Here is a 26465-nt window from a genome sequence, read left to right as displayed (position 1 = left end):
TAAAATGCATTATTTTGCTCATCCTTCTCTGAGAACTCTCATTATAGATTCTTAAAAAGCTCCTGTCTGCTTCTTGTGTTGTCTCTTTTTATTTTTCCATTGTCTTCTGCTTGTTTTCTTGTTTCTTTGTTTTGTTGTATGTCTTTCATAAAAAGTCATTTTCCAAGAATCTGAGATACTCTGAGATACAAAGTAGTTTCAGGTCCTGGGTTCATGCTGGATAGTTTTGACCTTGTCCCCTCACTGTGGGGACAAGGCAGAGAGCTGGCTTTTTCACAGAGGTAAGCCTAAATGTTAGTTGGCATAGGCCTTTGTTCTTGAAGTAGGCACTTTCTTTACTTTCTTGATGATGCATGTGAGGAAAGGACCCTAAGGTGTCTCTTAAACATCCAGCCAACACTTCTTATTTTCACTCATGTCTCACCTGTGCCTTTAGAGGAAACAGGAAATGGTCAGAGCTGCTTGGCACGACTTTCCTCCTCAGTTTTGTGCGATGACAGACCTCCCAAGTCTCTTTAGACCTGTGATTTGTTCACCCTCTAGACCATTTATATCCCATTCCAGTTCTAAAATGTCATTGCTATCTAGCTTGCTGTTTTCCACCTTCTTGTTCCCTTTCTTTTTGCAAATTTATAGCCATTTAATACCATCTGCTTTCATTTTCATCAAGTTTTGGAAGAGAGAATAAATGCCTGAATTCTAAACACTTTATTTAACCTAAAGTCTTCTCAATTTTTAAATCACTGAGTTAAATTCAGCCTCAAATGTTCTTACTTATAAATTCTAGGAGGATTAATAGCAAAGGGATTCAAATCTGGCCTTAAAGATTATTTAGATAAACACAGAAAATTGACAACACATGGGGGTATAAAGAAGTCTCATTATGAAGTCCCCAGTGGGCCCACATAGTTTTATCTTGTTGCCCACAGGGACAGAAGTTTCTGTTCTCCATGGGTATATAAAAAGGAGCAGGAATCCGTGATCCCTTTTCTGCTAATGGGATGTGACTGCCATGGTGAATTAACACTTTTCATTTAAGGTTCATTTTGTTTTGGTGAATGGCACAGGTAATATTTCACTTGTCAGGTATTTACTTATATTTGTTCCAAAGTGTGTTTGAAGAAGAGGGTGGGTGGGAAATAAAGCTAATCTTGATGGGAGAACAGTGTGTATTCTCTTTACTTAGAGAGTTGAAAATTTATCATGACATATGCTGGCTGCACAGTCAAAACTTATCACTGCCCACAACGTTGGAAGCACGACAGGATAGCTCTGTGGGAGCTGCTTCCTCAACAGATGAGGTTTGATATGTCAAGTGCAGGACCTGAGAAAAGCAAAAAGTAATCCTTTTAGCTGGGCTCTGCATTCATGGGGTGGTAGAAGAGATTTCATTAATCTCTTGTGAAATGTTTTTTAAAAGTACTGATTTACAGAGCTTATAATTCTTGGATAAAATTTGATCATGACTTTTAAGTCAGGAGACATCAATCTTCATATTAAAAAACATTGATTTATACTGTTCAGAAATGCAGATGAAGGGAAAAATATTCAAATCTAGCAAATTTTGTTTGTATTTTAATCACAAATATTGGGAGTATTTTTCCCCTGTAGAATGCAGTGACTTTAAATACTATGGTGTTTGCACAATTCTTTTTCAGACTTAACACTGAGTTGACATAATGATATCCTATGGTGGTGAGCTTTACAAAGATATTGGCCTTTTCTGTAAGAGCTACATGTCACATAATCCAAAAGTTAAAATTTCAGCTAATGAAATATTTTTAATGTTTATGTCCCTAGTCAAACATTGTGACCCTTTTTATAGATCATAAATGTTTTAATGGATTAATACTGTGACATCTTTCAAGTATATAGTGTCAGCATCTCTTTCAAATAGGCTTTTGAAGATTTCTAACTTATGACTGCAAGGTCCTTCTTCCCACACTGGATACTAGTCATTAAAATTTGGCATTTCTCTGATCAGAGTTCTCTGGCCTTTTAATGATTCATCATTTTGTGATAATTTGTCCTCTAAATCTGTTCACCATTACACATGAGTGTGTTACCAATAACTTTTATTCCTAAATGAAAAGTTTGGATTAATATGTGTATAAAAGTGCTTCGAAACTTGAAATCCTAGCTTCTTTTAAAAATGTGCACATTGTATTCTCTTCCACTGTTTGTTTTTCTCTTTGCATTTTTCTGACATTTCTCTTGCCTTTCTTATGCTGTGTTTCTCCCTCTGCTTTTTCACTGTGTTTCTATTCCTGCAGGTTTGTCTGCTTCACTGGGGCTTAAGGAATCAATTCTGAATTTAAATGATCTCTGAAACCTGTATTTCTACTTCCATTTTACTACCTGTTTATAAGTGAGGGTGCTTAAGATAGAATTACCAGAAACATAGAAGATCTTCTCATATGGGAAAGAAATCTGTAGAATTCTAAATGATATCCAATTATAGATTTTTTCCAAATATTCCATTTTCCCTATCTCATATCTCAATATCTAACATTCATTTCATCCATAGCAGCAGAGCGCATATACTATGCATATTTTAGGCAATAAGCAAATAACTAGAATGGCACAACAATAATTAACCATTATCCCTTCTGAAAACATTTTACAGAAAGCATAAGTCAAAAACACTTATCTGAAAATAACATTATTAATGGAACACCAGCATGATTCATCAAACTTTTATTCTATAAATTGAGAGGATTTGAATAGCATATAATCTATACTTAATCAGAGGACTTTTTTAAAATAAAATTTTACCTCTAATGAAGTGGAAGGCAGAAGACATGACTTATCACAAAGAAGATGATATCTTAGTGGAATAAAAAGGACAAAAGGATGTTAAAACAAACTTGTATTGTTTTATAGTTGCCCCAGAAAATAAACAAACATACAAATGGAGCTTTAAGTTACATTTCTTATAATGTTAAAAAAAATAGTGTGGATACTAGAGTCAGTACAATGATCTAGAAAATATATAGTATGGTAATACAGAATTGGATACTAACCCAGCCACAGCCATCACATACTGATAAGCCTACAAAAGGTGGGTTTTCTTTGCATATGACAGGGAAATGTGCATTTTTCAAGGTTTTATTTAGATGCATAGAGTAATGCTTCCCCCAGCTGTGAATTGCTTCCTAACCAAGGCTATTAATTATAATATGGTCACAAGCCAAGAAATGTGTGAGAATACTCTAAGCATGTAAAATATTTCACCAATTAATGCACTTTATAGGATCGGTCCTCCATTTTTTATTAAAAAATGAATTATTGTTGCTATATTATAATTCTAGTAATATCAGGTTTTATGTCCTAGAAGACTAGAAATGGAAAACATAGAAACTGGAGAAGAAAAAAAATGATAATTTAGATCAAATGAGTCAGGCATAGCTCAAATGATGAACAATGATTGATGACTGATGATCAACTCACAAAAAAGAACAAACATGTAAATAGCATGTATAAGAGCATGAAAGTCTATGGCCACAATAATAAGAACATTCAAACACATTCTCAAAATGCCTGAAAGTACTGATAAATTTCAAACTGGTTTTATTACATACCAGAAATATTTATTGAAGTTTTATTATGTAGTATGTTACTTGATTAATAGGTGATACTTTCAATTTTTAAACCAATTTAAAAAATCTTACATATACAGGATACATAGTAATTTACAAACATTATTTAGAATATTTCTATTATAATGCTAATTTTAAAAAATAGAAAAAACTGGGAACTGTGCAATTATTTGCTCAAGTGGTAAGAGCCAAGTGGCAAAGCTAGACCTAATGTTCTCCCAAAAAACATCACCCTTTCTATATCTGGATTGAAAACAATTCTTTAAAAAAACAACAGTGTTTTCTACTCATTCTTTTTAATGAATCATAAAAATATATAACCTGTTTAAGAACAAGTCCCATCAAAATCACTATAGTAACTTATAAGAGGTTTCTAGTTTATATGGTGAAAGGAACATATATAGAAAAGCCCCCAAGTAAAATAAAATAAAAATGATATATGAGTTTAAAAGAAAAGGAAGTTTCAAGAGAAGTGAAAAAAATACATAGGATCTTAAAGCGAAGGCAATTAATAGAAACTAAAGTAGCAGAGATCTTGGAGGTAATGGAGAACAAATGTTATTTACCAGGAAGAAGTGATACTAAGACGGTTTATGCTGTTGGGGGAACTGTTAAGACTTACTCCTTGGTTTAAAAAATTAGGTACAATGAGATAAAAATGAAAATTCATTATTGGTAGCCCTCACAATCAAATTGCATCAATAATCGTCTGCAATTGAACCCCAGAAAGAACCCACCAAGTGTTAGAATGGCTGGCTTCCCTTTTGCTGGACTGGAGTCTGAACAAACAAGCTGGACAGGGGTTTAAGTCTATGACTGTCTTACTGCATCTAACCTTCAGCCACCATGTGAACACTGTTGTCTCCCCAGATAGAAATAAACTTTTCGACCAATTTGAGATTCCCCAACTTTAGCCCAAAGTGTGAAGGATATGTGAGTGAAGAGTAAATACCAAATGTGTCAAACTTTTCAGCTAGAGTTATCTTTTGGTGAGGTAAAGTGTCCACCTATTTACAGTTAAATAATCCAAGTGTTGTTTAGCTTAGAGAAGACAGGCCTTTCCAAGGTCAGCAATCTGTAGCAAACTGTAAGCCAGTTAGTTGGACAACACTTCCAAAGTTGTGTTTATTTTTGGACAAAGCCATTATTCTTAAATTGCTGACTTTATGGACACAAGACTATAATAATGAAGGCCAAAACCACATCTCAGCTATAGCTAATGAACGAAGGACACTTCTTCTGGAGAATAGCAACTTGGTAGAAAGGTAAAGAGGAAGGAGGTGTCATGATACCACCAGCAGCTCACATTCACTGGATGTTCTCTACCAGCCACAACTGTTTCACACCCTTTACACATTCTGAGTCATCAAAGCCTCACAATATTATTATCTCATGATATAAATTCTGCTGTTATTCTCATTTTTTTTAAAAAAATATTTTTTTAGTTGTTGATGGACCTTTATTTTATTTATTTTTATGTGGTTCTGAGAATTGAACACAGTGCCTCACACATGCTAGGCAAGCGGTCCACCGCCGAGCCACACCCCCAGCCCCTGTTATTCTCATTTTAATCAATGAGGATATACTTAATGATAAGGTCTTTGAAAAGACTTTTTGGCTCCATGAAATTTCAATGAAAGGTGGAGATAAACATTTTCAATGTTATTTTTGTTGAGTTAAATTTCTGATTGTGGGCAAAAGATAGCTCATCACAGGGAATGGATTGGAGAACACCTTGAACATTCTCCCCTTGACAGAAACAACATCCTCACTTTCTGCCACAACAATTCAATTCTACTGTTAATATCAATTCTTCTGAGTTCCAAAGAAGTTTATATATTCCAGAATTTCATATTCATTTGAAAATTGTTTACCTCTGTTAGGGGTAATAAATCAAACATCTCTATTCCGTAGCTTATGCTTCTAAATGTAACACCTGGCTAATTGTACTCTCTATGTTAAAACAAATATTATTCGATACTAATAAGCTCTAAACAGTAGATTAGATTTGAGGGCTATAAAGATATTCTGCCATCATCTCATCTGGAAGGAAACAAGAGGAAGAATGGTCACTGGGGTGTTGGGGTAAAAAGAAACCTGAAGGAGGAAATGTGAAGCTTCTAAAAGCCAATTTTGTGCACTTTCCAACTTTTCCTACAGTTAATATGAGTTTTATTGTCATTATTTATTTTTTTAAAGAAAAGACTTAAAAAATTTTTAAAAGATATATTTTTCTTTCTATGTGATGGATAAAAGAAGTTGTTGATTAAGTTAGTAACATATGGAAATTCAAAGTAAGGACTGACTAACAGCTCAGGAGACCATGCTGTTAATTCTGTCCCTGAAATGACTTAGCTGTGTACTCAGTGTTCTCATCTACAAAACAGAGAGATCCCACAAATGATCTTTAATGGCTTCTGCAAGATTCCTGACTCTTGAAAGCCAAGTTTAGGAAGAGATTAACTAGAACAATCACCCCACACTGCTATGTAACTACACATATTTTGGCTTATTCTCTATTCATATTATACTGAAAGTATAAAATGAAAGCATTTTCTAAATATACCTGCTTATTAGTTTTCTTTCTCATTTTATTAATATTATTAAAATTAGAGATCTCTTAAGGGAAGAGGCTATTACTTTAAAATTTATTTACAGTTCTGTCTTAACACAGTATTATTTATAGTTGTCAATCAATTTGTTCTATTAAAACTCATATATCTTAACAAGATATAAGTAAAAGCAAGAAAAATCAATATTCTAAGTCCTCAACTGCTTTTTAATTTCCTTTTCTACTTGTCTTTATGCATGCTTTCAGTAGTTGAGCTACTGTAGTAATAGTTGAACATTTTAAATTTGTATTTGTTCACAGAGAGCCACTTTCTAGCCAACTACTACCAAGAAGTAAAACCTAAGACTTTGGTAGTAACTGACATTTATGCCAGTATATTATATGGACTCTAAAGACAAATGTGAAAAATTCATTCTGAAGTGAAGATTTTATAATGTTGAGTGCTCTGTATTGAAAGGCTCTCAACAGCTTTAAATGAGTGAATGAGAACACATTAATTATTTGTCATTAAAAGTAGATGAAAATTTCATTCTCTGATATATTCTTTCTTTGACTCTTGTTAAGTGGCCTTCATTTGGCACAGCATCTGTTGCTTCTCTTTTTACAAAGTTGAGAAAACAATAACTCATTGGGAGGTCAGCTGTAAATCTTTAAGTAGAAACACATTCTATAAATGAACATTATCATTGACATCCTTTTCTCAGTTTACAACTTTATATAACCATCAAGTTTTGGTTCTTACTTTGGTCACATTATAACCAGATTTTTGTGGAGGAGGAAACTTCAGTGTAGTAGAAAGTACAAATACTTATTATTACCTAATAGAAGATAAAGTGAGAGAATAATAAGAAATGCTTGGTAGCTATGATTAACAAATAAAAAATATCTCTTGCTTCCTTCTGTATTCAGGAGCTTGCAGTGATTTCTACTATCTTTTAAATGATGTCTAAGTAGTGTGGCTAAATTTCAAATTTGTCTTTCAACTGACACTTTGAATTTTCTCTCTTGTGAAAATTCCAAAGGGACTTTCATTTGCTTTTCCCAGATAATTCTGTCTTCTTCCTGCCATATATCAATAACAACAATAACAACTAATATTATCTGAGTACTTGTTATGTTAAAGAAATATTTTTTAAAATCTTCATTATTTATTTCTTATACACAAAAACCCAGTGAATTAGAGGGAGTGACATCATCAAGAAGGTGGAAATCCTAGATCCTTGTTTTGCCCCTGGAGACAAAAATCAACATTAATAGATGGAACAATTACTTTGTGAGGAATCCAGAAACCAGTTAAGAGACTCCTACAGTGCAGGTGAGTACAAATCTAGCTGCACTGAAGTCAGTAGGAGAATTCCTGGACCTCATTCATCACAGTTCCCTCCTTGGCTCAGTTTTGTGTGCATGTGGTGTCACTGGGGAAAACAACTCCCAGCTCCTGGCTTCTCCTTGGGAAGGAAAGAGAAGACTCAAACATGTCCAACATTCAGACTTTTTGGAGACTTGCTGAAGGAACTGATTTCTGTCTGGTCTGAATCTCAGGAGAATAGTAAAGGGCACTGGATTGAAAGTCATTGAAAACAATAGTGGTGTTTTGTAGTAGTATACATTAGTTCAAAGTAGTCCCTCCCTCTAGCCCAAGAAAAAATAAGTTGGAGAAAAGTTCCAAGTCTCAGTATTCCCCAGGAGAGAGAAATAATTGAGGTATGTGTCCATTAGTCAGGATTTGGGGGAGTTCTGCCCAAGAGATTGACTTCTATTTTGCCCATCTTTTAGTGTTTGTAGGACTTAGCATACCCTAAAAGTCTGTAGGGCACTGAAAATAAAAGAGAGTTGGAAAGTTTGTGGCACTGCCAGAGAACATGCATTAATGCAGATATGTGCAAAGTGAGCAAAGGTACATAGCTTCTGATAAAAAGCAATTGTCAAATTCCTGATTGGGAATTTAAAAGCTCACATTTAGAGGATGCATCCACAAAAAAGTTTTGAAGAACTCCCAGAATCTGTATCCAAGATGATTGGTGAAGATCTTTTGGGGTACAAAACCAGTTTGTGATGTTTGGGAAAGGTTGCTTTTTTTTCCCCCCCAAATGTGAGTCTCAAGGAAGAGTTCAAAGACACACAAAGAAACAAGGCACTGTGATACAAAGAATATCATAAATCTCCAGAAATTGACTCTAAAGAAATGGCAACATATGAAACATCTGGCATTTACTTCAAAATAACTGTAGTAACAATGTTCAATATCTTTGAAAAATGACATGTCAACAAAATGAGAAAATTTATAAAGAAATAAAAATTGTGTGAAAAAGAAACAAAAATTAGAGCAAAGAATACAATAACTGAATTAAAAATTCACTAAAAGTTTTCAAAAGAAAACTTGGTTATGCAGAAGAAATCAGAGAATTAAAAGATAAGTCATGTGAAATTAGCAAGTAAGAGGAACAAAAAGAATGATTAAGAAAGTTAAAGAAAGCTTAAGAGACTTCAGAGAAGCCCAAAGTATATTTGGTAAGTATGTTGTAAGTGCCTATTAAAGATAAATCTCACTGACTCTTGCTTTTATGGAATATATAGATAGTCTGACAAAAGGTCATCTTTTACTCTTTGAAACTGGATATATTTCCTTTCCTTATTCAAAGTTTCAACCACATCGAGTTCAAAACATTGTCTATAGTAAAAAAGTAAAAACTTGATTGATTGACAAACATTTAGAAACAGACATAATTTAGCAAAATCCAATCTGAGAGTTTATTCTAGAAAATCCCTGCTGATATATTAGAAAGGTGACAGGGATAGAAGTTCCCGTATTAAACACTCACATAGACAACTTTGGTAGGGATGTATTTCATGCCTGATATTCCTAAAAATCATCACCTTGATGATGAAGGTAAAGATAATGAATGCAATTTAGCTCCCTGGCTCACAGAATTTGATTTTCTCTATTAGTTGGAGGCATGCATCATTGCATACTTGTAACTCTTTGATCTCACTTCTCTGAATCTCAAAGTAATATCTGTAAGTACTATGAAAGGGTATTAATGAGGCACAAAAACATGGTCAATGTAATTTTCCCCTTCAGAGTAAGAATCTAGCCAGTAGTACAGAGTTAAGAATGGCATTCTAGTACACTTCATAAATATGTAGAACAATCTTCTCTCTCTTTAAAAAATGTATTCATTGTCAAGGGAAAATAACTATTATATAGTATTTGGTTGCCAATTTAAAATTAAAGCTAACTGTCCCTCTCTGTGCTTAAATGACCTCAATTTGTAACTACCTGGATTGCCTCCAGAGTCATCTATAATTTAATTATCTGTATCCTAGCTCACCTAGAAGGGCTCAAAATGAAATGGTGACTTTGGTTTCTGAGGCTAGAATCAATAGCCATTAGGAGAATGAGGAGATTTTTTAATCTAGGAAAAAAAGCAAGTACTTAAAATATTCATTGCATCAGCCTCAAAACTCTAGTACCCAGACAGTACAGGTATGGTGGAATTTTTATCACGATGCCCTACACAGCTTTTATGCCTGGAAAGGTATGGGTTAGGGTAAGAACAGATTGTCAATTAGAATAAGAGCTGAAAGTTTAGTTTTCAGAGAACTGTGAACTTGTATGGCACATTTACAGAGGCAGACAGATCCTGAAGAACAGAAATAGATGAAGCTAGAGATAAGAAGAAAATCTTAATGTAAGCCAATTGTGTGAGTTTTCTCTAACCATGTCATTGGCATCATGTAAATTCCAGACATCATCTTATATACAGCTTAAACATAGCAGATGTTGGCATTTAACTATAGGTTGCTATGAGAGAAAATTGCCCTTGAATGAGAAAGGAAGTTTACTGGTAAGGAAAAATGATCTTTCCTGTTAACAGTTATACCCCAATAATAGAATTGTTTCCAACCAGCGATTGTGGGGTAGGAAAGGAGGAGAGATGTAATGATACCTCAATTCCAATCTAAAAAAGAAAGAAAATCAGCTTCAGTTTAAATTGCAATGTGTGGGTTGTATACATAGAACTTTCTTCTCCCTCTCTTCTCAAACCTCAAGGCTTCATGTTAAATGGGACAAATCACATCCTTCGTAGTTCTGCTCTGTTTGGTACAGCTGCTTGCTGCAGGTGGTGCCCTAAAAATATATTGTTTGTTTATTTTGCAATATAGCCGTCTGCAGAGTGGTACCTAAATGTGCAACTGCTCCCTTCTCTTTCTGTCAGTGAACCGCATGATGAAAGACTAAGACCTCTGCCAAACCTAGCATGAAAAGGCCCAAATAAGAGGCACAGGTAGTGCTTGAGGTTCAGCTTCTGATAAGTTCCATTTTCTCTGGATTCATGAAGCAAAGCTGACAAGCAGACTATCTGTCATCAGAGACTGGATTTTAGCGAAGCAAAGCCAGGCAAAAACTGCCTTTGTTAGGAGAATAATTGTGCTACTCAGGAGATTAACATCTGTAAGCATATGGGATGTAAAAGGAAAAAACTCAATAACACATCACAAAAAATAATAAAAGCAAAGACTAATCTCAGTTATATATTTATGTAGATATATTCAAATAGAGATTTTAATGATTTTTTAAATTTATAATTTATATGATCAAATAGTTTTTCTGTTCACATTGGCAGAGTGCAGTATAATAATTTACATGTAAAATATTTTTTAAACTATGGTTAATATAATGATACACAAAGTTAATATTACTAATGAATATTATTTTAGCGTTTTCTCATTGAATGAATCCTAGAAAAACACCTCCCAGGTTGGGGGGGTGCAGTTAAGTGATATAATACTTTTGTAGTATATGTAAGGTATTGCATTCCATCGTTGGTACCAAAAAATAAACAAATAAAAAAACCTTTCCCAATATTATAAGTTTTATACGAACTATTGCTGCAATAGAAAGAATAATAATAATGAGTCATGCCTATCCAATCCTAGGCAAGTCACTCTTTTCTACAGAAATTTTATATAACATCAATGGGATGCTGATAAATAGGTTTTATAATGGTTAAATAAGTAAAATGTAAAACTATAAACATTTTCTAGAGATATTTTGAAAACAATTGGCTTCTGGTGAACAAGTCACTAATATTCTCCTAAAATTTAGTGATTTGTAAATGCATTTGGATTATTAACACAGGAGGAAAGAACACAGCAAGAGTAAAGATGAGGACATGATTCTAACCTTCAGAAATAGGAATGATGTTGTTTCCACTGAGAGTGATGTAGAGAAGGACAGGAAAGTGAAGACTTGAGAAAAGAAATAATGACTCAATGTCAGGCTCATCAGGCAGACAGAAACAGAGAAATGGAAGAAGGCAAAATGAATAGAAAAAGTTGAACAAGTAAGTCTGAGACTAATTCCAATATGAGAAATGGAGGGTGGAAAGGATGACCAGATTCTGAAGGAAAGTCATGAGTCATTTAAAGAGAGCAGAATTTAAATAGAAAGTAGATTATATGAAATAGAGTTCAATAACTGAACTTACTTTTGAGTATGTGAGCTGTATTTGCTGACTGAAGATTGCAAACCTGGTCACAACTCCCATGTGCTCTCATGTAGAGGCCATAGTCCTACCTTTAATGCTGCATCTCCACATGGCTCAGTCCTCATACACAGTCAGAATTTAGGTAAAACGTCACGTATCTAAGTGGCCTTCTCTGGCTATTCTCCAGTGGCTCTCTTTTATCTTACCCAGCTTTATTCATCAGCAGAGCATTTACATATTGGACATACTATATATATTCTATACATATATATATACATATATATGTATATATATATATATATATATATACACATACATACACACACTATATGCATGCCTCTTCTCATAAGAACATACATTGCATGGGAGCAGAGGCTTTGACTCACCCTTGCATCTCCAATGAGAATACCAATACACTCAGCAAATATTTGTTAACTGGCAGAATGTATATAAAGCAGTTTCAAGCTCCAAGCAGTTGAAGAATATGGAGGAATCAACTTTTTAATTTGAATATTTAGATTAAATCTACACAACTTTAAACTACCATTTGAAAACTGAAAATCTGTACCCACTGAAAGTTGTAGTGTCTCATACTTAACTGATTGCAACTTTTAATTGAAACTTGAACATAGCTTTGTGGCATTTCAATTTGACCTCTCTCCAGAAGCAAGAAGCCTGGGAAAGCTCTTTATCCTGAAATATAAAGCTCAATACATGATAAATTGAATCTGGAAAAAAAATCATCTTTCTCTATGAATAAGAGTCTCTGTATCAATTCCATATAAGTGAAATCTGTGCAGCTAATAAATGAAGAAAATGTGTCTTCTGCACAGAGCTCAGTTTTATCTACCAGGAAAAGAATAAAAGTAGGGAGTGATAAGCTGTTTGGTCTTGCTGTGGACTACTAGTCAATCTAGATACTGATGAAGCTCCTGAGTGTATTAGCAGACAGCAGTTTATGACCCATTATTCCACATCTTATGCTGGTGATACATTGTCATGCGGACTGAATTGGTAGCTGAGATATATTATTACCCAGGACACAAATCTATAGCATTGCTTCAGTGGGGATCTTCCAACTCAGTTCCAGGATAATTATAACAGCACTTTGGAACTTTAAGTCTATAAGTGTGAACCAAAGAAAATGTGGGCAATACATCTATGTAATTTCAACTCATATCACACGCTCATAATTAAAGGACAATAAGGACAATGTATTTTTCCATATGGTTTGCCCTCTCCTTTATGACATTTTTAATATCAAGCTTTCTTTGATAACTTGTCTAAATCTTTTAATTATAAGCAACATAAACTTTTCTAAGTTTGTGAAATAAGTGCTGAAAATGAATACCCGACCACCTTTGAATAACTAACTTGAATTTTTTTCTGTACTTCACAGTATAATTTCAGTTAAAATTAGTTTCCATAGTAAATACATAGTATATTAGGATTAAATCAATGTAAACATGGCATTCAACTAAAAGAATAACATGAAATTACAGCACGGGTGAGCTGTAAAATTTAGAAATTAAAAACAAAAAGAGAACTTACCCATAATTCTGTGATGAAGAAATCAATAAGGTTGTAGATAGAGAAGTAGAGAAAGTGAAGATGAATGATTGGAAGATATTTGATAGTGAGAGCAAAAAGGAATGATTTGTATTTATAAAGTTGCTAATAATAAGCAGCCCAAGCTTTAGAGGTGGAGCTATTCAGAATCAATATAAAAGAGCAGAGCAACTCATATGTTTTAGAATATAAGAAGACAGAAAGAAACTCATAATATCCTTGGAGCCATAGCATTCTCCACTTAATTCCATGACTCTGGAATCATGTTTCCAATTAGCATTAACAAAAATAATCATGTGGCAACTACCTCATTAAGTATAATAAATGTATCATCATGAATTACGTTAGGAGGACTAAAAGTGATAAACATATGTGTGTGAAAAGTTGTGGTCTTGACTCTCAGGTTCTTGCTTGAGAGGGATTTAGCATGATGGGTGGCGGAGAGGACAAATGGCGGAGTCAGGGAGAAGGCAGCCATGATGCTAAGGAAAGGGAGAGAAAGAGAGGATCCAGACTAGGAATGGCAAACCTTGCCATGTGGAAGGGTGTGTGGGTTGAGAATAGAAGAATTTTAAATCCTGTTTGTAAGATTGGTAAAAGCAAAAGGTACAGAGAAAATATCACAGATGGCTCTTCTTCCACTGTGTAAACACCATTTAGCCTAAGTGTGTTTGCCCATATTTTTATTCTTTTCCATTCAAGTATAACATGCTAAACAATAAATTATCCCTCATATTATAGCTGTCAGTATAAATCATGTTTATATCCCTCCTTTGAGAATACCATGCTCCTACTTAGAAATGCTAGCAGATCTTACTACTATTGTTCTATCACTGTGTTTAATTTCCAGTGAGAAGGAAATTGCTACCAAAGATGTTATTTCTTAAGAATTTTGTATCACAGTAATTGATCACGACTGGAAAAACATCCTAAAAGACAATAGTATTGTACATTTCAAAGGAAGATGTCAACCTTTCGTTCTCAGGCCAATAACTTGTAATATTTTTCACAAGATACTATATTTAGTGTATTTTAATATACTTCACTTGTTTATAAAATAATTTGTGACTTAATACAATTTATTTAATTCTGAAGCAAATTTATGATCATACCACTAAATATAAAAATAGTATTGTACACAGTTCATTGTACCATATTTTATGCACAATACTTTATTCAATTTAAATCTCCTATTATTAAGAAAATAAAATTATTAGTGATTGGTCATGTCTTTAATCATCACTGCCATTTGACTGTACTAATGTGTTTATTATGTGGTGTTTTCTAACATTCCCACAGGTACAGTGAAGTGCTTAGAAGGTAAGCAAGTCTTTAAACATAACATACAGAACAGATAGATATTGCATGCTGATTACAATAATTGATAAGGGTCTGTGCACATAGGCTAGTGGTGCAGTACACTAAATAGTATTATATTGGTTTTTAGAATCATGGTAATATCTGGGGAGTAAGTAAACTTAGTAGGATTTAGTTCATTTTTTGCACGTCATTATGAGTTATTCTGAAAGGATTAAAGTATTCTCAATGAGCAGTGAAAGAAACTGAGCTAAGGAGAAAATAAATAATTCTACCTTTATTGTTTTTCAAGGCAATTTCTTTAATGTTATCTCATTTAGTTCATAATTACAAAATAGTTTATTATACAACTGGGTATAAGATTTAAGGATTGTTACTCTCAGACTGTGAATATTTTACCTTATAATCCTAAATTTGCATGTAGGGAATACCAGAGAATATTAAAAAAAAATTTACATTTAATTTGACCTCAGAGGCTGGTTAAATTCTGGCACTCTGCTTCTTCGTGTGTTCACAGAACTACATAACAATTTACAAGGGCACTTTTCAGTAATAAAGGAAAATAAAGTCAAGAAGCTGTTAACTGTTTTGTGATTACTATACCCAAAAGTTGATTGGCATCTGCAGATAAGACATCAGGGCTTTACCCTTTAAATCGATATTGTTCAAAGGAATTTATTATGGTTGAGAGGAATAAGAAATAAGCTTATTCAATAAATTCCTTTGAACAATGTCCTTTTAAAGGATAATGCCCTGATGTCTTATATATGTCAACCAACTTTTGGTTAAAATATTCATGAAAACTGCATACTTTAATATCTATTGAATAGTATTCATTCAATAACAATAGTATTTCTTACTCTTCAGGGATAGATCCAGTTGGAGTTTTCAAATAAGTTGAACTTATTTATTTATAAGTTTTGTTACATTCAATTGCATCAAAAAATATCCTTTCTGGATTCAATTTGCCATTCTCCTATTTCAGAAAGTATCCTTGGAAAAACTCCCTATTTATACTAATACTTTGTTCTTTTCCTCATATTTTGAAATTTTCATAAACTGTTCTGATGCTACAGAAAGACATGCCACTTTCATTTTTTTTCTTGGGCCACTAACTTTTGACAGGGAGATCTGTGCTTCTGAAAATCTGCACCACAGCTGGAGTAGCAAGTCCAACAATCAAACCAAGCCTCAAGCTGTGAAGCCCACCTGGAAGTGGGGAAAGAACCCCAGTCTTCACTCTAACCCTTGTGTACTGTAGTTAGCAAGCAGTTTTGTCTTAATAAGAAAATGATTGCATCACCTTCAACACTGGACTAGTCATCAGAAGATTCAGTTTACAGTTCTAGAAGTATACCAACTCACTCTTTTGGTGGAAATACAGAACTCATGGTATAGATGCACAGATTCATTATTTGATAAGAAGCTCATTATTTGAAGGGCCTGACCTTGATGTCCAGAAAAGGAAATGATTTTCAAGACCCAGGAAGAATTTGATGAGGCAGCCAGAGCCCTGATGCCCTTTGGAATGAGAGTTACCTTCCCTGACCAGACTCCACTTGGTTCTAAGAAATTCAGGAAGTAAGAAGGATCAACAGTGAAGAGAAAGGGAAGGCACTAATATTTTCAGTGAAAATTTTAAAAATCACATTCACCAAAGACTCTACCTGAGGTCTAAGGAAACGGAATTTTTAGGAGTTATGGCATGGCAATCCTTTAAGAAAAAAAACCTAAAGAAATTTCTATTCTCAGTCAAGTTGAATTTACTGTTTTAGAGTAGTTCTCATTTCTGTTGCTGTACATTCTGAGAGAATTTTAAAAAATTTTACCTGAAAATTAAGTATATTTGAAATGTAAGCTTGATAATTTTTTTATTAGTTTAAATGACATCCTTGTAAAAGATCAGTTGACCAAATATGTGTGGATTTATTTGGGGGCTCCATTCTGTTCCACTGGTCTATGTTTGTCTTTATGTCAGTACCATGCTGTTTTAATTACTATAGCTTTGTAATTCTTTTAAAATTGAGAAGAATGATACTTCCAACATTGTGGTTTTTAAAACTGATTTGGTTATTCAGAGTATTTTTGTGGTTTCATATGAGGTTTAGGACTGCTTTTATGTTTCTGTAAAAAAAATGCCATTGAGATTTGTATAAGAATTTTATTTAATCTATACATCATTCTGAATAATATGAACTAGTTTAGCTGCAAAAGATGTATTTATTTTGATATATTATAAATATTAGTATATTTTAAAGAGATCTATAGTGTCATCCATTTAAATATGTCCAATTAAATAAGAATATCACTGTGATTTGAAATTCACCCTAACATGCATACACATACTTAAGGATTATAAATTTTAAGTAGTTCATTTTCTTTGAATTTGCACTGCTTCTACACTGCTTTCACAGAATTTTGTTCTAATTAAATATGTTTATTTACTTGAAAGTTGTATTATTGCTCAGTATCTCATACTACTTTGTAATAAATTTAGATGTATATGTATAAGTGTGTATATTCATTGAATATGTATAGATTTCAATTTTATATTTTTCTCAGGTCCATGAGGCAGAAAGTGTTAAAAATTCTCATTCTGAATATTAATAATAATACTATTCTCATAATTATTATTTTACACACTTGATTTAAAACAAAGTAGTCTGTACAAACTGATCAAAATTATTATGTATGAAAATAAATTTGTATTTGAAATCTCTTTTTATTTATATTAGAATGGGACAGAGTTCAGCATGATTCAATTTTTAGCATTTTTTTTTAGGTTTAAGTACTGAAAAATCTTTTTCCTAAATAGTAGATGCAGTTTTTATAATGACCAATTTCTACAACTTCTCCTAAGTTGCATAGCACAATTTCCATAATTATCTATCACAAAAATTATTTCAAATAATGTACCAAGTTACAAATTTATTAGGGTTTTCTTTCAATTTTAATGAAAGCAAAGAATTGGAAATTGCTCAATTTGCAACAACAATTTCTGGGAAGTATACCAAAAACACTATCAAGACATAATAAATAGCTATTAATTATAGCCATCTCTTAAAGGAACCTAGCCTAATTTTATATATGTAAAAACTTTAGAAATATTGAAATATTATATAATTTCAAATATATGTTTTTTGATAAAATGTTTTTTCTTAATTAAAAATCATGTGCTTTGAGTATATTTTTACTTAAGCTATGTAGCTGCAGATCTGGCTAATTTAGTTCATAAAGTCAACCAGAACAAACTTATTTTTTTTCTTAAAATTCTGTTTTAATTTTTCAGTTTAAGTACATAGAACACAGGATATCCCCATGGCAACCATATGACTTCTGAATATAGCTGTAGCTGAGTAGCAGCAAATACTATTTCTCCACTTTTCATTTTAGAACTACACAAGCTCTTAACTTAGATATAAAGCTTACATTACTGATAGCAATGCCGAGTTGACACGAAAATCATGATTTCATGCACTATACAAAGTTTTCCAAATAGGGACGTGATATAACTGAAGGTTGAACTTGAATACTTGAATTTAGCTATGAGCTGTGCAAGGGGTATTGAAACTTTTTCTAGCTGGGTGTTGTAATGTACTGTTGCAATCCCAGCAGCTTGGGAAGCTGAGGCAGGAGGATCCCAAGTTCAAAGCCAGCCTCAGCAACTCAGGGAGGACCTAAGAAATTTAGCAAGAACTTGTCTCAAATTAAAAAAAAAATAAATAAAAATGGATGAGGATGTGGCTCAGTGGTTAAGGCTCCCTGGGTTCAATCCCTGGTACAAAAAAAAAAAAAATTAAAGAAAAGAGATGTTTTCTAAACTCTTCAATGACTTCCTTGATAATTTGTATATAATTTCTAAGCCATATCTAATGGCTTTTGGAACCGGTAAGCTTATTTACATTTTTATCAATATCTTCTGCTAGTCTCCTAAAAGAAATTAATAGTCAACCTGCCATGAATTTAGAAGTATGTCAGAAGTAAAGGAAATAATAAAGGAAATAAAGGAACACAAGACCAAGCAATTTTTGTTGGAGAGGTTTATATAAAATTTAGAAATATTGATTCTCTGGATGTGGCTAAAGAAAAGAGAGAATAAAGGCTTTATTTACCAATGAATTAGTGGGAATTTTAATATGTATTTTAACAAATATAGTTATTTCAGGTATTGTAATACATGTTCACTCTTAAAATACCATTTATGTATATTTGTTTGCAAAACATATTCATTTTTCATTGTGTTGGATACAGGGAGTAAGTCTAATGTGTGCATAATAAATATGAGGTACATACATATCCATTCTCCTCACCCATGGCAGATGTAGCCAATCAATCACAGCATTCTTTGCCTCTGAGAAACTCTGAACATTTAGACTTCAGTAATCCATTTTCCATTAGCTGTTACAGCATTCAGGTTGAAGACTATTTCTCAGCCTTGTTTCAAGAAAGAGCACATCCATAATCCCTCTTTACTAGCTAAACATCTTAGGAAAGGTTTCTAACCTGTTATGCTGCACTCATAGGATGGTTACACGGTCATAAGATTAAATTCATGTGAACATATTTTCTAACAAATCATGCATTAAGAAATCCAATCAATTATCTTGTAATGTAAACAACACCATCTCCCTAGTTGATCTCTGTACTTTCCCTACACACATTTTATTTCTTGGTAAGTGTGTGTTTTTTTTAATGGTTTTATTAAAATTGTGCACACCTGTATGCCTTCTGAGTGTTATATCTGATACTAACTGGAGAAAAAGACTGCTGGAGGAGGAGAAATCTGGAAACCTTACTCCTGGCTCATCATTATGATGCTCTGGCAGACTTTTTTGCTTGGCTGGAGGCTGTGTGATTAATAGCCCCTCTTCTCAATTATGAGGATATTATACTCATCTTCCTTTGGCTGTAAATGGGAGATGTCTATGTATGTGAGATGCAAATGTGGGCTCTATGAATGCTAATTTCAAAATCAGCCAAAAGTTGATTGGCAGAAAACTGAACAATGCTGTGATAGGCATTCTGGGGGTCAGAAATCTGTGAAAGAAAGGCTGAGTGAGAGTGGAGAAAAAAAGAGCTGGAGAGATTTGGAGTTAATCAAGAGAAATAGTTGGGAAAGCAGCAGTTTATGAAAGCAAGTCTAAGCCAGATATCCCAAAAGGAAATCTGGGATGACGAAAACAATAAAAGTGAGAGTTTAGCTGACATTACAAAAAGTAGGATGAAACTAAGAAGCCAAGACTATGCCCCAAACTGCATGAACTGCTGCATCCTCTGTCTCTTACGTCCCTGAAATGTGTCTGTTTGCACCTGGTTTGTGCCCTTAGGAACTCTGCTCCATTTTTAACTATAACATCCTTCATGTCAGGGATACTGTTGTCTTTGCTTTTCTAGATATCCCAGGGGACAAGCACTCAGGAGTGTTCCCTATATTGGATTGAACTGAATATTTGATTGTCAGAAGGATGATCCGGATAATACAAAAGGGGAGGAGCAGAGAATCCAGACACTATTTAATTAGTCAATAATTAGAGCAGAAGAGATCAGGATGAGTACAGGAAAAAGTCTTTGGTTCATATCGATTACACATTCACATTTTTACATAATGCCATATTAGTGACTGTTGTATTCTGCTACTGATGTGATCCTGCAATTTGTATTTGGGGTAAAAATGGGAGTTTATAACCCACTTGAATCAAATGTATGAAAGATGATATGAGCTTTGTAATGTTTTGAACAACCAATAAAAAATAAAATAAAATAGTAAAATTATGCAATGAAAACAAGAGGTTTAATAAAGCATGTACATTGAAATATATTTTTACAAAAGTCTTTGGGCTGTTTCCAATGAATAGGCAGAGCAAATATTTTAAGATAAGACCTTTTAGGTGGGTTTGCATTATCAACTCAGATTGACTAAGTATTTTGTGTAGCGGACATTTTCAGCCCAAGGTGGCTAGACAAGCAAGCCTAAAGTCCCAAAGTGCTGAAACTTCCATGGATAGTTTCTTAGGTAAGAAAGTTGGTAACTTAGTCTCTGGTGTTCCTGAATCAGCATCACAAAAGAACCCCTCCCTGCTAAAGGAAGACCTGGTGAAGAGAAAGAGATAAAGGTGCCACAGCCATTGATACTTGGTTAAAATAAATTTTTCACTCCACTGGGGGACAGTGTAGACAGAAGGGAAAGCCATTGGAATTATTTTCCCCATCTGTTCTTAGGGACTTTCATTCACCTTCACATTCTAGTCACCTTGCCTTTACAGATTAATTTTACTTATGTAAAAGTGTTTTTCTCTGGGCAGTATGACAGACTCAACATATGCTTTCATATCCAAATGCACTTCTTTGCAAATTCCCTTTGCCAAAATTTTATGTGAATATAGTTATACATACACACACACACACACACACACACACACACACACACACACACACAAATTCCAATAATCCTCTTAAAGAGTCATATACAACTGTCCTTACAAGTAAACTGCATCTTCACATCATCCTTAAAATATAGGTGAAAGTTTGCCAAAATGTTGAAGATATTGTAAAAAAGGGATGGGAAGGATAATTCAAATAAAATTTTGTTTAAAACCCTACTCTAAAACATTTGTATTGACATTTAATTTGTCTCAGAGGCTCAGAAATGTTTCACTTTTCTCATGTGAGATTTAACACTATTTAAATGGATTTTAAAAAATGAAATAACTACTTTCATTTCACCAAATCTAACTTGTCTTTAAGATAAGCAAAAATGAACCATTTTAGATTTCAACATGAATACAGAAAATTTTGTTTATTTGAAGAATTGTCTCAGGTTGGACATATTAGGGAAAGATCACTTAGTACTTTAGCTAAGAACATAATTCAAATTTTCTGGAATTTATTCATGTTGATCTTGAAATATTTCGAGTTCTTCCTTCTTGGCTATTTTGTGATTGATGGGACTGTATGACTATAGTGCTAGACAATAAACTGTGAAGAATGAGCTCCTTCTCCCTGGAAGGACCATGTATGTACCAATATGGATCATGCATATCTTTCTGTGATCTTGGGCATGGCAACCCAATGATAATTGGGTTTGTGGTTATTACACTAGGCTTATATCCTTATTGACAATGAGTGTAGAGCCTCCTGCTGACACAGGGAATAAACCTGTATGTCACAAAGACTTAGGAAATGTTTTAGTAGCACTGCATACATGTAGTCTATCATAACATCCATATTATATATATATATAATATTAAATGGTTTTAACTCTTAAAGAATTTTATATAAAATGATTACTGCCTTTATATGCAGAACTTATTATCTCCTGTTATTCAATTGGGTGTCCATATCACCTGTTATTCAATTGGGAGTCCATATCACCCTCAAAGTAATTCACTGAAGAAAGAGGTAAACATCAGATTGCACTTGAATTATTTTTGGCTAACAATTGTAAGACTATGAACCTCAACTGCAGATCTATATGGAATCTAAAAAAATACATGTGGCTCTAGAATCTGAAATGATTAAATGGATTCATATAAAACAAAGTTGCCTTAACAATGTAAGTCCTACAATATTATGCAATTAACCTTAGTGATAGTTCTTCTTGAGAAAGAGATGTCTTTATCTATATTTTTCATAATAATGCAATCTAATATAACTTATTTTATATAACATAAGCATACATTACATAAATTTGTTATTTATTCTCCTACTTCCTCCTGATCGGAGGACTCTTTTTATGGTACAATCCTATGAAACATGGCAGCATGAAAGTCTAGATAGAATTTCAAGGAAGGATGACTTGTTCAGAAAGGAGGAGTGTGGATAATAGGTGATGAACAGTGCCCAGGGGAAATCTAGGAAGAAGGAAGTACGGCATAGGGCAGAGGAAGAAAGAAATCCATGTACTGGCACTTCCAGAAGAAACACTGAGGGAGAAGGTGCATTGAAATCTCATGTGTTTAGGGAAGTTGAATGTTAGCTGTGAAAACTCTCTGATATTCCTGTAGATCTTTGGAAAATTCTACCAAATCAGATAATTTAATCTTGACTGATTAGATTTTTTATGAAAAATGCTGATGATGTTGAAGGCCAATTAATGATTGATGAAAAAAAATCAGCATGCATAGTCCAGAGGATGGCTTGGTTTAACATATTCTTAATAAAAGTGGCATTAATTAGGAGGAACACACACACACACACACACACACACACACACACACACACATTCCCTTTGTGTGCACTGAGTTTGCCCAGAAATAAAACAAATTCCAGAAGGACTAGAGGAAGTGGTTGGCTGTCAACACTGCGAGGATAATCTGGAGGGAACTATGAGCCACTTCTATGTACTGGTACTCCAGAAAACACCCTGAGACCGTGATGTAGCGATGGTCTTCTGGGGCCCAGTCTGGGGCGGGTGTCACTGACGTCACCATACATCCTGGTCCATTCTCCATCCACCAAGATCGGTGCATTGAAATATTAAAAGTCAGGATAAGGTCTGTTTCCTGCAAGAAGGCAATTTATAAGGATGAGAATTACTTCATAAATGTCAGCTTATTTGGGACTGAATTGTTTTCTATTTGTGCATTAATTGTAATACTGAAATGTCTTTACCATTAGGGATCATGAATATTAAAAAGGGAATGATTTAAACTATCATCAGGTTAAAGTCTTATATTATAAATCTGCTGTATATTTTTTCCTTGTCAGAATATTTACTTATACATTTTAAATCTCAAAGTTGTATTTCAATGTGGCAGCATTTCACTTGTAGCTAATGCTCATATTTATAAAATCTTTATTTAGTAAAAGACAATATAGCTTATTTTCCTCCTTTTTATTCTAGTTGTCCCTCTGTATCCATAGGGAATTGGTTTCAGGACCCTCAATCCCTGAAGATACTAAAATCCAAGGATGCTCAAATTCCTTTATATAAAATGTCAGTTGGTTGAGTCTGGATGCAGAATCTGTGGATATAGAGGCAGACTGTGTTTTGGCAAATCAGTGTCTCTTCAATCTCATCAACTTCTGTGAATTCAGTCATAGTATTTTTTTTCATGGAATATCATTAGCAAGTTCTTGTAGGGTGGAGATAATACATCAATAACTCTTTAGATGAATTTCACAGCTACAACTAGAATAAAAGGTACAGTTTCTGAACTCAGAGAGCTTATAGTCACATACACCAAGAAACTATCAATAGAATATGGAAAAAAAATGTCATATTCTAGGAAGATAATGGTTAAAAGGAAACATGTTCTATTACTCTGCAAGTTATGATTTTTATTCACAAATCCTAAGAGTGAGCCAATGGTGGAACTTGAACTCTTTTAGCCTCAAGGACAGTTGAGGCTACATGATAATAGGAGCCAACTACTCTCACTCAAAACTGAGAGTGAAGCGCTAGTGTGACTAGGTAGACTCTAGATAGAAAAATGTCTTAAATCATGATTAGTGACCTTGAGACTCTTACTGACATTGAGAATATGTAAAGGTTGAGCTGGAATGGCCAAGGAACTTGGAGACTATAAGGAGGATTCTGTTTGAGGTGCTAAGTGTCACCAACTTCACAGTGGTGACTGGGGGAGAGAGGGGATATTTTTGCTTCTTTTTGAGACCATTGAGAAAGGCTTTAAGCATCCCCTGGAACCTGGGAGAAACAGCAACTAGTGTCTGGTTCAGGTTTAATAAGTCTCAAAATAAAGCCTGGTGTTGGAGCTACCTGCTTAGTGGCCAAACAAAAAGTAGGCAATGTTTGGAAGCAAACTGAATTGCTACATTTGATCATTCTAAGAGCAGAAATGGGCCATCAAAATAGAGAGCTAAATGGCCTTTTTATTAGTGCTTTCCCAGAAGAACTATTGGTGGGGGATAATGGCTGAGAGTACTGACACACATTCCCATGGTTTGAGGGAAGAATTGTAATACAGTGAACAGAGAAGATACACCCACTAAGTCATACATACAGGAGAAATTAATGAAGTCAAGTGTCTCTGGAAAAAAAAACAGAAAAAAACCCAGGGGCCATTACTAAAGTAAAACACTGAGCCTACAACTTTTCCATGTAGAAAGGGAAAAGCTTAATTTTGAAAAAAAATTTGGACTCTTTATTCAGAAGGACATAATCCTTTCTGAACAGAAACTATTTGGGGAACAATAGTGACAACAGATAGCTTTTACTATTTAAGGGTCACCACAAGAATAGGTGTGCTGTTTATTTTTTTCCAGTGGCAGAAGAACTAGGTCCATAGGTAGATTTGCAGGGGCAATTATGAGAACAGACCAATGCTTTCTATTTTTTCTTACAATCTTAGCCATTTAATGTTTTGTTACCAAAAACTGGACACGACACTGAAGTGCTTTAGAGTGCTTGATCTTCAGCATGCACTTCTCCTGAATGGCATAAGTTCAAGGAGGCAGGACTATGACCATTGCTTTCAGTAATCTGAAATACCAAGTTGGTATTTTCCTTACTTCTGGTGATGAGGTTATAGAGGAAGGCCTCTATAGAGAATCATTATCACCTGAAGTCCACAGTTCACATTAGTGTTTGCTCTTTGTAATGTATATTCTGTGGGTTTTGGCAAATATATGACATGTGCCCACATTATCATATCATTCAGAATCATTTCACTGCCTTAAAAATCCTCTGTGCTCTACATATTCATTCCTTTCACCTCCAAAACACTGGCTACCATGTTCCTCTGGCTGTCATCACAGTTTTTCTTTCCCAGAATTCCATGTAGTTGGAATGACACAGTATGTAGGCTTTTTAGATTAACTTCTTTTAAGTTCCTTTAGTGTCTTTTCATTCTCAATAGCTTGTTTTTAGCACTAAATAGTATTCCTTTGTTTGGCTAAATCAGTCTTTGACCCATTCACCTACCCAAGGACAACTTGGTTGTGTCCAAGTTTGGGGCAATGACAAAAAAAGCTGTTATAAACATCCATGTGCAGGTTTTGTGTGGACATAAGTTTTCAATTCATTTGGGTATATAATGAGGATTACAATGTCTCGATTGTATGTAAGGGTATGTATAGTTCTATAAGAAACTCCCAAACTCTCTCCCTATTGGTTATGCCATTTTGCATTTCCACCAGTAATGAGTAGGGATTCCTGTGACTTGGCATCCTTGACAGAATTTGGTGGCGTCATGTTCTGGATTTTGGCCATTGTAATAGGTGCATGGTGATAGTTCATTGTTGTCTAACTCACATTTCCTCTGTGATATTGACATTGAGCCTCCTTTCCCATATTTACATGCCATCTGCAGGTATTCTTTGGTGAGGTGTCTGTTAAGGTGTTTGGCACACTTATTATCCAGTAGTTTGCTACTTATTATTGAGCTGTATAGGCTCTTGGTATATTTTGAATAATAGTCCTTTATCAGTTAAGACCCTCACAAATATTTTCAACTGTCTATGGCTTGTCTTAAATATATTTTAAATGCAATAGGAATTTCTGAGCTTTATCTACTCCAAGCGTAATCAATAGGTTATTTAATTCCTGTATATTTTGTAAATTTTGAGCTCAAAATCATAACTTTTGATATAATGAACATGACCTGAGAGCACAAAATACATCAAAATCACAACTAATCTTTTACATTCTTGGTGGATTCACACAAAAAAAAAAACTTAAAAGAAAATCAGCTCAGAATTGTAAGATACTAGAACTTTTAAATTTAAAGAACAGTATAATAATTATATATTCAGATCCGTATAGTGACAAAAAAATCTTTGTATCAATATATTTATTCATCTCTCTAAGTAGTCTTTAAAAAGTTCAGATTAAAGGACCCCATTATTTGTCATGTCATTTTCAAAATAACAGGGTCTGATGTGTTACATGAAAGCTGTGATTAGCGCTAAAAATTTGTTTCTGACAGGGCTTGTGTGTATTCAGGTCAATGAAAGAAG

General features: G+C 33.9%; 1 long non-coding RNA gene across 1 annotated transcript in view; it reads right to left on the bottom strand.

The window, feature by feature from the left end:
- Positions 1-20455: 20455 nt before the first annotated feature.
- Positions 20456-26465, bottom strand: part of LOC144369131 (uncharacterized) — a 353639-nt gene continuing 347629 nt past the window's right edge. The window contains exons 3-4 of the long non-coding RNA XR_013428586.1: positions 22850-23050; positions 20456-20639 (exon numbers count right to left, since the gene is read on the bottom strand). This is a non-coding gene — a long non-coding RNA (uncharacterized LOC144369131). The remainder of the gene's footprint in view (positions 20640-22849; positions 23051-26465) is intronic.

This window comes from Ictidomys tridecemlineatus, chromosome 12 (assembly GCF_052094955.1).
Source record: "Ictidomys tridecemlineatus isolate mIctTri1 chromosome 12, mIctTri1.hap1, whole genome shotgun sequence".
Taxonomy (NCBI): Eukaryota; Metazoa; Chordata; class Mammalia; order Rodentia; family Sciuridae; genus Ictidomys; species Ictidomys tridecemlineatus.
This window is presented reverse-complemented; position numbering and strand designations above follow the sequence as displayed.